This window comes from Stylophora pistillata, chromosome 5, assembly GCF_964205215.1.
Source record: "Stylophora pistillata chromosome 5, jaStyPist1.2, whole genome shotgun sequence".
Classification (NCBI taxonomy): domain Eukaryota; kingdom Metazoa; phylum Cnidaria; class Anthozoa; order Scleractinia; family Pocilloporidae; genus Stylophora; species Stylophora pistillata.
In genome coordinates, this window is record NC_142523.1 from 27,758,075 (window position 1) to 27,773,313 (window position 15,239).

Consider the following 15,239-nt stretch of genomic DNA (forward strand, 5'->3'; position numbering starts at 1 on the left):
ATAGGTAAACATACGTAGCACAATAAATAGGTACTTACACCCTGTTGAGCATGAGGTGAAATGAAAGAAAGAAAACAACAAATAGTCAACTGTTGTTAATCATTTTAGCATACTTATCATTAACCTTTATTCCCAGAAAAAATGGCAGGAAACCTGTGTTGGTTGAAACCTCGTCTATTCGGAGACTACGTAGAAAGTTATGTTGCGAGTAGTGAATAGCGAAGGGCGTTACGATCAGACCTTTTAATACTTTAGAAATATGAAAAGTCGTCCAAAAAAAGGGAATCGGGTTGCAGGGCCCCTTTTGCTTCTATCAATAACAAAATAGAACAAATCCTATGTCAAATGCAGCTACCTGTTTGTTATTGTTCTCGTAACTTCCAAGCTATCTCGATCGATATTATTCAGCCGCTCGAAAGTAGGTGCATTCTATGCAAATACAACCAGAGGCTTATTTGAAATACGAGTACTTTGATCTCAAACAATTAAATTAAGGAGTAGGTAAACATACGTAGCACAATAAATAGGTACTTACAGTCTGTTGAGCATGAGGTGAAATGAAAAAAGGAAAACAACAAATAGTCAACTGTTGTTAATCATTTTAGCGTACCTATTATTAACCTTTATTCCCAGAAAAAATGGCAGGAAACCTGTGTTGGTTGAAATCTCGTCTATTCGGAGACTACGTAGAAAGTTATGTTGCGAGTAGTGAATAGCGAAGGGCGTTACGATCAGACCTTTTAATACTTTAGAAATATGAAAAGTCGTCCAAAAAAAGGGAATTGGGTTGCAGGGCCCTTTTTGCTTTTATCAATAACAAAATGGAACAAATCCTATGTCAAATGCAGCTACCTGTTTGTTATTGTTCTCGTAACTGCCAAGCTATCTCGATCGATATTATCGAGCCGCTCTAAAGTAAGTGCATTTTATGCAAATACAGCCAAAGGCTTAATTTTAATAAGCAAAAAGTTCAAGGAATGGATAAACATGCATAGCAAAAATAGCAATCATTAACCTTTACTCTTAGAAAAGGCCAGGAAAGCCGCGATCTTTTTAATCTCGTCTTATTGAATTACTATCAGGAGTTTTCTTTCTCTCTCGAATGACTCTGGGAGAATCTTTACATCCAGTATCCAATTTTTGGACGACATTTGAACTAAGAAGACAACGACGAAATGTGGCGAAAAAATAAAGGGAGAAAAAATCCTATCGTTGGAGGTCGAGGGTAAATATCTTAAACGACAAGGAACATTATGTACGGTTCTTTTTTATGGTCAGTAGTGTTCTTAACACCGGTTTTTTTAATTTTATTATTATCATTATTTTGCGATTGTAATACATAATTGGTGTGTTTCCTTTGCTTGTTTAGTTTTACATACAGTTAGCTTGTTCGGAGTTAGACGATCGAAGGGCTTTTCAAATAGCTTTGTCCATTGAACACGATGCGAAAGAAGGGAATGTATTTTGAAACCTGAAGTATGTTTCGTAGAGAAATTCTATAATTGATCAGTAAGTTAATTTATCCGCTAATAAGATACGTTATAGTGATGTCATAATACTAATGTAAGTCATTTGTCAGCTGTGGGCCTCACTTGGTAAATATCAAATCGTTTCGTATACTTCATTATCTGAGCATTTCATAACAATGTGACTTCCTTTTAGGATTCGAACGCACTTCTTTGATTGTCTGACACTATAGTCGTCAATAAATATGTTTGATAACAGTAAACCAAAAGCCCACAACTGACGAAACATTCGAATCCCAATCGGTAACTCCGAGGACCGTGACGGATAATACTGAGATGGCAGAAGAAGCCAAAAACATTCCACGAACAGCCAAAGCAATGTTTACCAGGATGCGCAATGAACTCCTGAAACCTATGGATGCCGACCAAGGACGAAAAATGGTCCAAGGTAATTACGTGAAGCTTTCAGAAGCATGGGATATCGTTGAAAGTAAGCACGATCTATACACGATGTATTTAACGGATGAAGAACTGGAAGTCGCGGAGAGGTGGATTACCGAGTTGCAGGACCTGTTTGTAGAAGCGACAGCGCGTAAAATCCAGTATATACAGAAATAAGTTAGATCAGAAATTGTCGTGCGAGAGAACACATTACGTCATGAAACAGAAATGATGGAGCGCGCGGAAAGAGAGAGGAAAGCAGAAAAGGCACTTACAATGCGCGCGAAAGCGCAAACAGTTTTTGGCACTATCTGTAATAATACAAAGCATTTTCTTGATAATAACATTGCCGCACATACTCTGGAAAGGTCTTTAAGACAGATAAAGGATGCGTATGCCGAGCGTAAACCTGGAAACGATGACGTTTTAGATTTAGCAGACCATGACACTTCAGAAAACGCTATAAAATTTGAATCACAGATACAATGCCGGCTCGATGATGACTGAAAAGCTCACGTCGGTAATCGGTCCAAACGATGATAAAATAGCAAAGAGAGAGACTTGCCCGTCCTCGAACCTTCAGTTAGAAAAAATAGAATTGCCGCAATTTGAAGGAGAAGTTCGCGCTTATGCACAATTCAAACGAGACTTTAAAAAACCGATCATGCCTGATCTCTAAAGCGACGATGTGTCCTATGTACTATGTTCATGCTCAAGGCTGGTTTTCACTAGCGCATAAGTACAAGCCCAAGAATAAGCACAAGCATAAGCAAGTGAGAACACAGAACATAAGCATAAGAGCATACGCAGGCGCAGTATCAACAGACTCTTCGATACCAGTCTTTCTCGACTACAATCAAGATGGTGGATGAAGATGAAATCTTTCTCTTTGCGTTGCTTGTAATTTACGTTTTTCGCTTACGAAGGCGACGTAATGCCAGAAGATCCATCAGACCTGGAAGGTTTTGGGTAAGGGAGATGTATCGTCGCAAGAAAGCTCAAGGGGAGTTCAATTACCTTGTTTTGGAACTTCGTGGTAGTGACAGAGAGCTATACATTCGGTAAGCGAGTTTTAAAAGTCTGCTGAAAAACTAGTGTAAAAGGCTTACAATCCGAACATTATTGCCGCTAACGTTTTGTTATTTTTCAGGCAAGTTTTTGTATGTTATTTTATTTAAAAAAAAGCCCTGAAAATAGCATGAAAATATAAACTTGATAAATATATTTTTTGCCTCAGTACTGTGTTACTTTTTATATGCTACACTAAAGTTTTAATTCCAACTTTAGTTCAACATGATGTTACAAGGGCACGCTCGAAATATTATTGTTCAGATAGAAAGTTCAGTCATTGGTTCATTGAATAATTATTGGTCTCATTTTAGTTACATGAGAATGTCACGAGTGCTTTGATTGCCTCCTTTCGAAGGTCGGCCCACTTATAAGAAGCAAGTTATAAAATTCAGACAGCCCATCTCACCATCAGAACGTCTTGCACTCACCATACGTTATTTGGCCTCTGGTGACAGTCAACAAACCATGTCCTTTTCTTACTGAATATCGGATATCCATAACCAGCAATTTCAACCCCTTCTAGATTCTAGAGTGATATCTCTGAGAGAGGTGAATGCAATTTGTCTTTATAACACTTGTATAAATTGCTGTCTTATCATAAATATGATAACACAATGCTTTACATACGAATTGTCTTGTTGATGTTTTTGTACATAATACACAAATTATGAGCAAGGCTGTCACTAAGGAAACAAGAGATCAATGATGTGTTTTGAGTTTGAGAAAGGAGGGATTGGCTGATTGACATGGTCAGGAACCGGTTAATTGCTTTCAACATTCAACAACACAACCCTTTTGTTTATTACAACACCCATGTGAAAAGGAAATAGTTTCAAAACTGTTTGTTTGAAAAGAACATAACTCTCAATTTATAATTATTTTATAATCTATAACTAGAAATTGAACAATAATTATTTCAATACTTTTACCGAACTGGTTGTAATAACAAAATAATGTTGACATTACATCACAGCAGACTCAGACAATTATGCCTTGTTTCAAATACCAATACATAACTAAGTAGGGTGGATACTCTTGGCATTTATAACCCCTCGTGTCCACGTTGCTGGAGGAAGTAACCCGGGGAATATGTTGAAACAGCCTCTACATTACCCAGCTCAGACATGAAACTACTGCTAGCAGATTCAGGGTACCTAGGAGCTACGTAGCTAACAGTATTAACATCTTGAGAATTAATCTTTAATAAGCGTGAAAAAATCAAATTGTTTATTTCCATCTTGGTCGTCAGTCTTTCTTGTGTTGGCATCTTTCTCAGTTGGGCAGCAACCAGTTCTCCAAAAAGGCGTTCTTCATCTTTTTGTTCCCTCTGACTGTCTCTACTTACAAGGTGATTTCCAATAGATTTGAGAAAATCCATTTCAGCTCCTTCAATAGCTTCATTATTTACTCTAGGGCGTTTGGCATGCAGGTATTTTGGCCGACCAGTTACTTTAGACTTTAATGACTTATACTTTAATGACTCTGGCTCAAAGCTAGGGTCTGGGGTGATGCTTCTACCAGAGCTGCTGTCTACTGGAGTGCATATACCTTCACCTTAAATATCAGCATCATCTAGTTGTGAGGTTCCATCTATCACTATAAGATTACTGGAAGATCGACGGGGTTGAACATATGGATCCAGCCAGGCCAAAAACATGCACATGTCGCTTGTTTCACTTTTGGCATCTATGACAGATTGTGTATCCGCTCCACTGACGTTAACACTCTGTACTTTCTTCTTGTTTTTTGAATATCTGTTCCTCAGGTTTTTGAAAGCAGAGTCTGCATCTTTACCTAAAAATTATAAGCATCGATTCTTAGTCTATATTGGCCTGTTTCAGTTTGAAAAACCTCAAACCTAGTTTGCACACAACGATACTTGATAGAGATCAACCATGTGCTTCATTTTATCAAATAATATCCAGTCACAAGAGAAACAGCTTGCCATTTCGGGCGAACTCTTCAATTGTACGAACTGGTTTGTGTTACGTTAAAATCAAAATAAAGTGGACGCGAGTACTATCAATACCAGGGAAAAGCTTCATGAGGTAAATCTTGTTAATCTGAAACTTAGCCTAGAAATGATGAGAGAAAGCAATAATTACCTGAGGGAAACCAGTCTTCCGTGCGACGTCTTGCCATGCAAGCTCCTTTTTGTTGCGGTGTTTAAAATCTTTACTTGCTTTATCATACAAAACCGGGTATTGTCTCACCGCCTCGGAGAGAAGTTCATCTACTGACAGCTCTACATTTGCCGAAGTGTCAAATCGATTGGAGTCCGCCATTTTGTTTGTGGATAGTTTCTTGAGGAGGTATGGGTCAAAGAGAGCGATGATTCGTTGACCACCTTATGCTTATGCTTATATATGCTTATTTCACTCGCGTTCGCACTACGACATAAGCACGACATAAGCATAACATGTGCTTATGCTTATGCTTTAGGTCGAGGGTGTTCTCACTTGCTTATGCGACTGCTTGTGCTTATGCTTGTGCTTATCCGCTAGAGAAAAAAATCGTAAAGGAAAGAAAGGAGATTTATCGAACATAGAGACTGGAGCCCAGGATGAGAAGATGAATACGATGAAATATATACTAACCTTAATTGATACACAAGGTCAAACAATACACATTGAAGCCTATGGTATTGATCAGATTACTTCAGACATCGAAAGCATGAGCACCGAGAATCTGGCAAAGTTGTTCAAAGGCGTGTCAAAGGACGATATCGCTCGACCAGCGGGACCCGTGGACGTTTTGATTCGGTATAAATATACTGCGTATCACCCTCAAAGAAAACAGAACGCTAGACACCTTCTGTTACTCCAGAATCGATTTGGCCTTTGTATCGGAAGAACACACCCGTCGATAAAAGGCGAAATAAAAACACATGACCTCAGTTACGCTCGAGTGCATCATATAGTAAAAGTAGAAGACTTGTACAAAATAGAGAATCTTGGCGTTGAAAGTGTTTCGCGTTGTGGAAGCTGCAGATGTGGAACATTGTGCTATCGGAAGTAAAAACTACAGCATCAAAGAAGAAAAGGAGTTCGAGCTGATTGAGGAAACATGAAGTTTTACGTGCAAAACCATAGATGGATCGCGGAGTACCCATGGATTAAAGATCTTCCTGATAATAGACGAGTGAGTAGCTCTAGCCATGCTGTATTCTACTGAGCATAGACTGGAAAAGAATACACAACATGGAACTGTATACAATAGCCAAGTTGGAGATATGGTACTATGGGGGGTCGCCCGTAAACTCAGCAAAGAGGAACTTAATACTTAAAAAGATCCTATCCATTACATTTCCCATCACGAGGTGCTCAAACCAGACTCTAAGTCTCCTCCTGTTACAATCGTGTTTAACAGTAGCGCAAACTACATGGATGACGTACTTAATGAGTACTGAGCAAGGGGGCCAGACTTGCTCAACAGTCTGCTTGGAATACTTGTGCGATTTCGCGGGAATGAAGTAGCTTTCATAGGTGATATAAAGAAAATGTAGCATACCGTTAAAACAACAGTGTTAGATCAACACACGCACCGACTCTTATGGAGGAACATGGTCACCGACAGAGCACCCGACACCTATGTGATACAAAGAGTTTCATTCGGAGATAAACCCTCTGCAACCATCGCTACGATGGCCTTACGCAAGACAGCAGAGATGGGAAGTAAGCGATATCAGGATGCCGCAAAAATCGTGAAACATATATGAAGTATATATATAAAGTATATATATATATATATAGTAGCAAATGGACTACTCAAGTGACGCACATATGGATTTTGATACAGCCTGTTTCGTAGACCAACAAAAGTTGATCCACTCATCAGTTAAACTCCATACACACTGAGGCATCGTGGCGGTTAAAATCCATATGTGCGTAACTTGAGTAGTCCATTTGCTTCTGTAATCGCTCCTTCATTGTCGAGCACTGTCATGGATCCTACGTTGCCTATTTCGCTTATATATATATATATATATATATATATATATAAAGTATAGATATAAAGATAAAAGTATAGATATAAAGATATAAAGATATAGATATAAAGATATAAACCCTTTATATATATATATATATATATATATATATATATATAAAGTATAGATATAAAGTACCACAGACCTTCCCACTGCTCCAAAATTAATGCAGGACATCGAGACCTTAATCATTAAGGGCGGATTTGAACTGAAGGAGTGGATATTTTCCCGTGACTCAGGTAATAGTAAAAAGTATCTACCAAATGAGTCAAACGTAGCGACCGAAAAGGTGCTAGGAGTCAATTGAGACCCCATCACCGACCATTTGTGCTTTTCAGCAAAGCTTAACTTCTTTTCGAATCGGAAACGCGGTGTACAGAAAGACAATCCTAATAACGATTCGAAACTCACACCATCACTTACGAAACTGATGATATTGTCACAAGTCAACAGTATGTACGATCCTCTAGGACTGGCAGGGCCCTTCACAGTACGGGCCAAAATCTTGATCGACATCTGTGGGCAAATAGTGAAAAGCTCGACTGGGACGATCCGACACCAGAAAATAATAAAAATAAAATGGTCAGCACTCTTTAATAAATAACTTGAAATTAATCGAATCAAATTTTCCGGAGAGATGTTTAAAGCCTTCGGACGCAGTTTGCAATCCTGTTCTTATTATATTCTGTGATACTTCAGAAGACGTTTACGGCTCCTGTGCGTATGTACGATGGCAATTACAGGGCGGAGGGTTTGCGTGCAATTGGATTGTTTCTAAAAATCGTCTTGCCCCAAGGGAAAAATGTCTATCGACAAAATAGAGAGATATGTGGAGTGGTGACAAGTGAGCGGCTTCTATCCTTCATCGATAAAGAATGCAGATACACTTTTCAGAAATACTATTACGTAGTTGACTCTCAGATAGTGCACGCAATGCTACAGAAAAGCTCCTACGGTTTCATTACTTTCGCCGCTACACGAATCGGTGAAATTCAGGAAGGAACCAACATCGAGGATTGGTATTGGTGCGAGAGTAAATTTAACATTGCAGATTGGTTGACTAGAGGAAAGAAGCCAAGTGAAATTAGTCTTCACAGCGATTGGCAAGAAAGACCTCTTTTTCTCAAACAACCTGAGAGCGAGTAGCCTGTTTCTCGTAGTTATTCTGAAGTAGAATACCTCCAACAATTATGAGAGTAGTCCAAATAGGGAATGTAACTGTTAAAGACGACTTGGCGTCTAGAATCAAGATCGAACGATTCTCAGATTATAACCGTCTATCGAGAGTGACAGCAATGACTTTAAAGCTTTATCGCCGAGAACGCAACACAGGAAATAACAAGTACAGATGTAGAGACAGCGGAGGTATTCTGGATCAAAGAGGCACAGCGAAATATGGAGAACGATATAAAACATGGTATGTACAGACGTTTGTGTCCTCGACTACGAGATGATGGCATAGATGTGATAAGTGGCCGTGCTGAAAAATAGCTAGAAATAGGCTACAACAAGAAAGATATCATACTCCTACCATGTCAGCATCGATTTCTCGTCTTTACTAGGAGTACATTCATGCTAAGGGGCATCACGGAGCTCTTACAACTGCAAGCAAGATCCGCGCAGGGTTCTGGATAACCAAATGATTTAAAATGATCCAATCTGTAACGATCAACTGTGTGACGTGTAAGAAACTTGACAAGAAACTATCAGGACAAGTAATGGGAAACCTTCCTAAAGAAAGACTCAAACCGGCATCCCCATGGTATTCTACATCAATTGACTTATTAGGACCCTTTACGATCCGTGACGCAGTTAAGAAGTGTACTACGTCAAAAGCGTATGGGGTGACATTTAATTACATTGGAACCAGAGCTGTATATTTGGACCTTGCACCTGACTACAGCACAGAAAGTTTTCTTATGGTATTACGCAGATTTGTCTCACACAGAGGATATCAATCAAAAATTTATTCCGACAATGACGCGAAACTTGTCGCAGCAAGTCAGGAACTCGAGAATGTTACGAAATATTTAGATTCGGAGAAGCTTAAAAGTTTTGGAGTTATGGAAGGTTTTGAATGGAACTTCTCACCAGCTGTTGCACCATGGCAAAATAGAACATTAGAATCTCTCATCAGATCAGTCAAAAGATCACTCAAAGCTGGCATTGGAGAAAGCATCCTAACGTTTTCAGAACTTCAAATGGTACTCTTTGAGGTTGCTAATCTAATTAATGAAAGACCTATAGGTCATCATCCAAGGTCCTCAAAAGATGGTTCCTATTTGCTCCCAAACGACCTACTTTTAGGCCGTTGCGCAACACGAGTACCAAGTGGGCCTTTTAAAGAGTCAGCAAGTCCAAAACTCCGTTTTGAATTCATTCAAAACATAGTTAATAGCTTCTGGAAAAGATGGACCACAAACTACTTCCCAGATCTGATCGTGGGTCAATAGTGGCATACAGCACATCGCAACCTTAAAACTGGAGATCTTGTTTCAATGCAAGATTCTAACTTGATTAGAGGTCAATGGTGACTTGGGCTAGTTTCAAATACCTTCCCAAGTTCTGACGGCAAAGCGCGCAAAGTTGAAGTGCAGTACAAAAATCCTAAGCAAGGTGAACCTGTAACCAATTATCAAGAAAGAGGATACTTCACGATCTAACGCCCTGTACACCGTTTAGTGTTACTTATACCAAAGGATGACATTTTGGACTTCTGAAATGATATAGACTCTGTACTGTTACTAATTTTATAACCTGGACTTAATCATTTACAAATGTCTTTCTGTGGAGGGGAGTGTTTCGTCGAAATATTTTCTATTATTGATCATTAAGTTAATTGATCCGTTAATGAGATAAGTTATAATGATGTCATAACACTAATGTAAGTCATTTGTCAGCTCTGGACCTAGCCGACTTACTGGGAAAATATCAAATCGTGTCATATACTTTATTATCTGAGCATTTCATAAGAATGTGACTTCCTTTTAGGATTCGAACGCACTTCTTTGATTGTCTGACACTAAAGTCGTCAATAAAGATGTTTGATAACAGGGAACCAATAGCCCACAACTGACGATAACATTCTCAAAATTCGTCTTAGAGATTTAGAACTGTTTGTGGCAACCGACAGGAGTGGAAGTATCTGAAAGACCTTAAAACCGTTTGAAAGTTGAAACTGAAGTGACTTTTTAAATGGTTGACGACAAAAGTTTGAGCTATTCGATGGCTGACAGTTAAACCCATTGAGCCCCTTTAAAGTGGACGCGCTATCTGAATTAGACACGAAACATATCTGAAGGCAGGTAAAGTAATTTTAAAATTAATTATCATATGACCTGTACAGCCCCGCGCGCAGTCCTATAAGCCAAGGTGAAAGCTGACGTGTAAAGGGCCGACGGGTTGACGTGGACCGGTCCAGAAAAAATAATGTCAGCCTCTCACTCATTGGAATCTTTTTAATTTTCTGATAACGCATTTAAAATTGTGCACTTCAAATAAAAGTATAGTAAATGAGAAAACGAGTAAAACTTCTCGATGAATTATGACCTGCAGTAATAACGAGAAATATTTTTACTGTAGAATGTTTTACCAAGTGTGCAGTGCGCGCCTTTCTTCCGTCTACAAGTACATCCTACTTATTAAGACAAAGGTTTCGAAATCTTCAACACCTAGTGGTCATATGATAAAAGGCTTATTGACTGAGTTTGTTAGGAGCACACGGGACAGTATTTGACCCTCTGCTGGAGGTCATGCTCTCTGCACGAGCATGACCTCGAGCAAATTATTTTTCCCGTCCGACCCTCCCACCCAGTCAAAAGGTACATTTTACATACTATGTCCCTTGTTATTAAAATCCATCTCGAAGTTATGCTGTTCACCACTATATCAATAAAACTCAATGCCGAAAACGTTTTGTGCTCGCAGTATCCGAAAGAAACAATCCGTATTTTAGCTACAACACTTCCCCCTCTACAAAAGTTCACTTACACTTTCTAACTTTTTACAATGAACTAATAATAATAAAGTATTGTCGTTTATCTAATGATATGGTCACTTGTGATGTAGATCGCGACGTTTCGACTGCATCCGGCTATTCTTCATCTGGAGATAAGGTCAACTGTCTTCGAGTCTTCTTATAAAGCAGGATGCTCCGCTGTGATTGGTTGGCACTCCCCAGCTGTGATTGGTGCGATTCCCAGACGACGAGATCATGGTGTTTTTGGACGTAGAGTCCGTTTTTACCAACGTCCCTGCCAACGCCGCTGTAAAAGCCGCATTGCAAAATTTGTAAGACGACCCCAGCCTCCCAGAACACACGGCGCTAACACCTGCTCAAATCGCAGACCTGAATTTCGGTTTAAGATCCACATACTCTTCGACACCGAAATTTTAAGAGATGCTTACGGCTGCCTCACCAGCATCGTATATAGGAAGCCCACACACTAATAATACTTATCGTATGATTCACAACACCCACAATCAGTAAAACATGGTTTTGTTAAGTATCTCCACGAGCGTATCAACGCCTCCTAATAAAACCCTCTGTCATCTCTAAGGAAAAGAAACATTTTTCATCCACTCTTACGTCTAATGATTACGCTATTTCTTTCTTGCAGAAAGTCACCAAGATCAGAAAATCTACCGCCGCTTCCGAGTCCGCAATCGATTTCAAATCCACCGTAGTGTTACTTTATGTTAAAGGTCTTTCGGAACAGCCTCGCCGCTGCCTACAACAACAAAGCGTACGCGCTGTCTTCAAGTCGGAAATCATAATATATGATCACATAGCTGGTAAGAGCGAAAGACGCTGTTGATCCAGCCAAACAAGACGATGTAGATTACAGGATTCCCTGTGAATGCGGCAAAGTTTACATCGGTGAGACTGGAAGACCAATGCAAGACAGAATAATGGAACACGACCGAGACATCCGACTAGCTTGTTCCCAAGCCTCCGCCATTTCATAGCACGCCTACAACCGTCACCAGACACCAACCGCTTTAAAATGAGGTTAGGTTTATTGATCGGGATCCTCACTGGTAAACTCGCAGGGTGAAAGAGGCTATTCACATAAAATTTAATCCTTAGAACATCGATAAAGACAGGGGAATACAAATTCTTGAAGGGTGGATGACCACGATCAAGAAACACAACAACAGGAGAAGCGTACGACAGCTCACTGCAGAGAGAGCGTCTCATCTGACCACCGCCCAGTTAGCCCAATGGATAGTGCTCTGGACTGTTGTGCGGGAGGTCGAGGGTTCGAGCTCCGGCCGAACCAACACTCAAGGTCTTAAAAAAATTGAGAAGAATTTGCTACCTTTCTATAACATCAAGAAATGGTTAGATATTCTAGTCTTCTCGGATAGGGACGAATAAATGGAGGTCCCGTCTCCTGCAGAGCTGGGGGTAGGAGACGTTAATTTCCCACACACGAGTTTACTGTGTGATGGATGTCCTCCCCTGGGGTGGGATGGTGGGATGTACAGGGCCCTATTTAAACCAGCTTCAAGCTGAACTGGGCTGGCCTGTCTAAATACCGCAAATACATATACCAACATCAAGGATTAAAACGCGCGGATCACAGCTGTGGAATACCAACCAATCACAGCGGAGCATCCTGCTTTATAAGAAGACCCGAAACCAGTCTACCTTAACACCTGATGAAGACTAACCGGATGCAGTCGAACGGGCGCGATCTACATGATAAGTGACCATATCGTGAGACAAACCATAATACTTTATTATTATTGTACTTTACCATGATGAATAAGCACAACCTTATTTACGAAATAATGAAATAAGTTATAAACTTTGGATTAAATAAAAACAAATGAATTTAAATAAAATGATTAATAACATTGTCTTAATTAACTTAATATGTAAATGATGAAACCGATAATGCATTAGAGGGTTAAAAGAGAAATAAAGGCTACTTACCGCCTTATTGTCACAGGGTCAGTTAAGTTGATAACAGAAAAAAGAGAAAAAAAGGAAACAATAAAAACATAAATCAATAGGTTTTAATTGACTTAAAACTTGTCAAAATTGTTATCATTCAACATTTCATCATCGAGTGGGCTAACCCGTTAAACTAATACTTACATGCTGTAATAAGCAGTTACCAGGAGAAGAAAGTAATAAAAAGAAAAGAGTTAGTTCAATTAAAGAAAGAATATTGCACTAATGATAAATCTTATTTAATGAAGCTGGATTTATCATATGGGCTAAGGATTTGAAAAATTCCTCTTATTGTCGGATTAATGGACTAGATGCCTTGAGGATAAATAAATAAACAACAATCCAAGGTAACATAGGATATTTGTAGGCAACACATTGATACACGTCTTTCCACTTGTTTCTTGCGTGACAAAGTTGTTTGTCAGAAATCCGAAAATATTTCGACCTTGTAAAGCGAACTTTTTAACAGAAGCATTTTTGGTAAATACAGTCGAACCCTGTATTAAGAGGCACCATAGTAGAGGTCACCCTGTATTAGTTGATCAGTTATGAGAGTCCCGAAATTTTTACCCCTCAACCAATGTAAAATTATCACTTCCATTAGCGCTTGTGATCAGCCTTTACTGAGTCCCAACGGCCCGTTTGCATTGTCTTTCATCTGTAACGAACAGCCACTTAAAGCGGACCACTCAAATAAAACTAAGAATGATCTCTCTGTAGAATTGAATCCATATTTAATTCCCGAAATCAATGCACGTACTATTACTGGGCGAATTCTTTTACATGGATTGGTCAATTATGGTACAAATGACTCTTTTATCGTTTCCTTATAGTAACCTATTCTGTGGAACCTGTATGGAGCGGTTACCAAGCCATTTCCCGCTGGTTAACGTTTAAGACAGGTTTGACTGTGTATAGGACGCTTGCAGAAATTGCCAGATTTTCACTTCATTCGTTCTTGTTCGATTAATTATGCTAAATGATGATAACTTTGCTAAACATATGGGCGGAGGAAGAAACAAATCAGAAAAAACAATACTCTGCTGTTTTGGCAGAGGTTTGACTGTGTATAGGACGCTTGCAGAAATTGCCAGATTTTCACTTCATTTGTTCTTATTCGATTAATTATGCTAAATGATGATAACTTGGCTAAATATATGTGCGGAGGAAGAAACAAATCAGAAAAAACAATACTCTGCTGTTTTGGCAGAGGTTTGACTGTGTATAGGACGCTTGCAGAAATTGCCAGATTTTCACTTCATTTGTTCTTATTCGATTAATTATGCGAAATGATGATAAGTTTGCTAAAGATATGAGCGGAGGAAGAAAGAAATTAGAAAAAAAAATACTCTGCTGTTTTGGGTTTGTAAGTTATTTCGGAATTAGTTGCACATCTGACCGGAATGGAAAGGTTTTTGTTTGTACTTTATCTTTTCAATGTCTGTCGCTCAAAAGTGTTTTTTTTTTTTTTCGGGGTATTTAGCAACGGAAATCGTGGCAAGATAACTCTTAATTCGTAGTTTTAATTCCAAAATTATCAGAATTGAACTGATGGAAAATAGCAAGAATCTCTTGTTTCCAACTATTGATGAAATCACTGCTAAAGTGAGCTAATGCAATAAGTGTATCAAGGTCGACAGCGCCCGCTGATTACGGTATCATTATGACGCAAATCGATAAAATGGGATAAATGCTACTTCTTTCTAGAGACTCCTCTAAGTTAACATGCCATAATGTTTTGCAGTTCATTTCATGGTAATAAATATCCTTCATGGTTCGAACTTTTTAAATCAGGGAGATATTTTTCTTCTATCAGGTTTGTCACTGTTTACCCTATTTTATTATCCAACTACACTCCGTAGAGTACAAATAACGCCTACGACGGGTACAAATATCACGCGGTATTTGTACTCCAGAGAACCGGTTACACAGGTTTTCTCGTATCACACAACCGATAAATTGGAGTTACAAAAACTGGCGGAGAATTGAGGTCATTTTTCTGACGAGGAAGAGTCGGAATGAATGGCGAATATTGATCCAAGTTTATCGGATATATCGAACGAAGAAAAGTAGTTAGACGACGATGAAATTTCATCATTTTGTAGAACAAAACAGAAACATATGTATGATGCACGATCCTCGCAGTAGAGAGCCCTATTTAAGCAATAGCGAAAATCAAACCTGAAAAAAAAAATCAGGCCTGTACGGGATTCGAAGCACTGGCCTCTGCGATACTAGTGCAGCGCTGCACTAGTATCGCAGAGGTCAGTGGTTCGAATCCCGTACAGGCCTGATTTTTTTCAGGTCTGAT

At 39.1% G+C, this 15,239-nt stretch overlaps 2 pseudogenes; one reads left to right on the forward strand and one right to left on the reverse strand.

Annotated features, from left to right (window-relative positions):
- Positions 1–3,961: 3,961 nt before the first annotated feature.
- LOC148731211 (uncharacterized) lies at positions 3,962–5,421 on the reverse strand (annotated as a pseudogene).
- Positions 5,422–8,615: 3,194 nt separating this feature from the next.
- On the forward strand, positions 8,616–13,495 carry LOC148731212 (uncharacterized; annotated as a pseudogene).
- Positions 13,496–15,239: the final 1,744 nt, after the last annotated feature.